Source organism: Exserohilum turcica (genome assembly GCF_000359705.1).
Source record: "Exserohilum turcica Et28A unplaced genomic scaffold SETTUscaffold_1, whole genome shotgun sequence".
NCBI classification, from domain to species: domain Eukaryota; kingdom Fungi; phylum Ascomycota; class Dothideomycetes; order Pleosporales; family Pleosporaceae; genus Exserohilum; species Exserohilum turcicum.
This window is the reverse complement of record NW_007359914.1, coordinates 849,184-851,847: the sequence shown is the minus strand read 5'-3', so window position 1 is coordinate 851,847 and position 2,664 is coordinate 849,184.

The window sequence follows — 2,664 nt, the reverse complement described above, 5'->3', positions numbered from 1 at the left end:
AACAAAACAGTAGTTTGCTTACGTCGCGTGTGCATAACTAGTATAAAGATTTAATCACCACCACATCTTTCTAATTCCATTTCTCTTTCTACATAGGGAATAGCACATGATGCATGCATAATAAGACTAACCTCCTTTTCATACTTTCTTTCTATCGACCGTAAATCGATACTGCGATGAGCAAGCAAGTAAACAAGGAAACAATTAAACAAGGCAAGCAAGTAGTATCCCTCACGCACATAACGAGAATCAACATGTAACGCGCGATATGATGGAATGTTTTCACGCCTCCAAGTCTCTTGTATCCAAGGATATAAATAAATAAATAAATTCAATCAAGGACTTTTGGACTTGTTTAGTGAGTGGTGGGGTTGATGTAGTAAGTGCAGGGAATAGGGAATGGGAATAAACTTGATTAGTAATCGAGGTGAGTGGGTATATGTTTGGTACTGGATACTGATGCTGAAGTGGATTGCGTGTAAAAATGGAAAGGCGGTGGGCGGATATGTGCATGTTTGTTGCTGGGGAAAAAAATAGAGAAGGGGAATAGAATAGAATGGGACGGGATAGGAGGTGGTGGGAATGCAGGAGGAAGGAAGGGGATGGTGATGAGTGATAAGGATAGTAATGCGAGGGAAGAAAAGAGGTGATGATAGCATATTCGAGGACCTGGAGGAAGTACGGGGGGGAAATAAAATAAAAGCTGGTGGAGAGAGAGGATATGCCTAAGGAGATAGGGAGAGAGAAAGAGAGGCTTAGGGTGCGGATACGCCATAAGCAAGGAAACCCCTCTAGGTCGCATGAAAGTGTGGCATCTAAATCTGAACTGTACAACGTATGGCGCAAGATGCTAGTTGTTGTTGTGGGATGGGTATGAGTACATAGGCGTATGCTGTGAGAGTGTGCAGGGCATTCTAGCACTGTATAAATCCATAGCAGCAGCAGTATCTAGCCGTGGTAACGATACCTTATATCCCACAAGACGGATTCCTACTATGCAGCCATCAGAAGTACTTCTATACCACCCACGCATACTTTGCAATCCCTCAGCTCCCGGGAAACTCAACTGAAAAAAACTACAAGCCCATTCCCCATTACGCGGTTATACCCCTCGTTTATGCGGTTATATCTCTCGTTTCCATGTATAACATTGCCCGTCTCCATTTCTATTTGTGTCTTGAACTCCAAAAATCACATCGCCTTAGTTGAGTTGCCCCCAGATTTTCCAGTTTTTTTTCTTTGGTGGCCGAACTAAGTAAGACCCACGGAGACAACTGAACGGACTGGAAGGGGTACGGCATGGAAATCAGCCGTCAAAGTGTGCTGAACCGTGATTTCGTAATCGTCTGGTGAGGTGCCATGGAGAAGGGTTCCCCTGTGGTTGGAAGAGAGGGCGAGGCTTGAGGGGAGTCGAGTTCGAGAGTGGGTAGCTCGACATGACAGAAAGGGGGAGGAGGATTCGAGTAGTTGAAGAAGTTGCTTTTTCAACGTCGTTGGATGGAATTGCTGAGTGCTTCTTGGATATTTCTCTTACCTTGTTGATGCAACCGAGGGAGTTAGGATAACGACTTATCTTATCTACGAGGTAGTCTTTGAAAAAAGAAAAAGAGAAAAAAAAGAAACTCATGCTTATCGAGACTAAGACCAAAGAAACTCTCTGTACAGTATCTCATGCCTGCAGTATACACATTGATCTAGGTATACAAAAAGCAACGTCCAACACATAAACCAAAACAACAACTTTACAACAACGGCTTGTAGTAATCATTCCTAGACCAAACCAAGCGGCGTCACGCGCATGTTCGCCAGCAGCAAGCTCCCTTGAAGCAGCCCAGCTCTATGCAACGGCGACATACATCACGACACCAATTACCACCACTACTACTATCTTACCCCGTAAGCCGCACACAGACCCCTAGAACGTATAATTAACGCGCTATTGCTATTGTATCATCACAGCTTATGCAAAGGCCCCACCACGCCACGCAAGCAAAGCCATCAGCCAAGCCCGAAGCCCGAAGCCCGAAGCCCCCTAGCACAATAACTGTAACGGTAATGGCAACAAGGGATGCACACACACACACACACACACACACATAGATTTACCTTTTCCTCACATGTACCTAGCTATCCCACAACACGAGCTCCACAGAGCCCCAATATCCAGATGATGGAGGATCGAGATTGATATGTAGATGGATCAGATTGATATGTAGATGGATCAGATTGATATGTAGATGGATCAGATTACTCCTGCTTTTAGAAGACTCAAAATACATATAGACACGCCAAGAAGAAGAAGAAGAAGAAGATATCCAATACCTCTCCACCACATTTCCAGCCCACTAGTACGTCTGACAGCCACGTGATGGACATGCGTGGTGCGGCAAAACCCAATGCATACCGCGACACGAGAGCTAATGTACATGTGTATGTAGATGTAGCTATGTACATACATACATACATACATACATTATTCCGCCAGTGCCAGTGCCAGTGCCAGTCCAAGAACCGCATGCATACTTACCAGGCCAGATTGATGTGTGAAAAAAAAAGGGGGAGATAGATATCAAGGCGCGTGGAATAGCCAAGGTTATTCAAGATGAAGAGAGGATGCTTTCTGAGGAGGAGGAGGAGGTAGTAAGTAGAGGGGGGGGGGGGAGG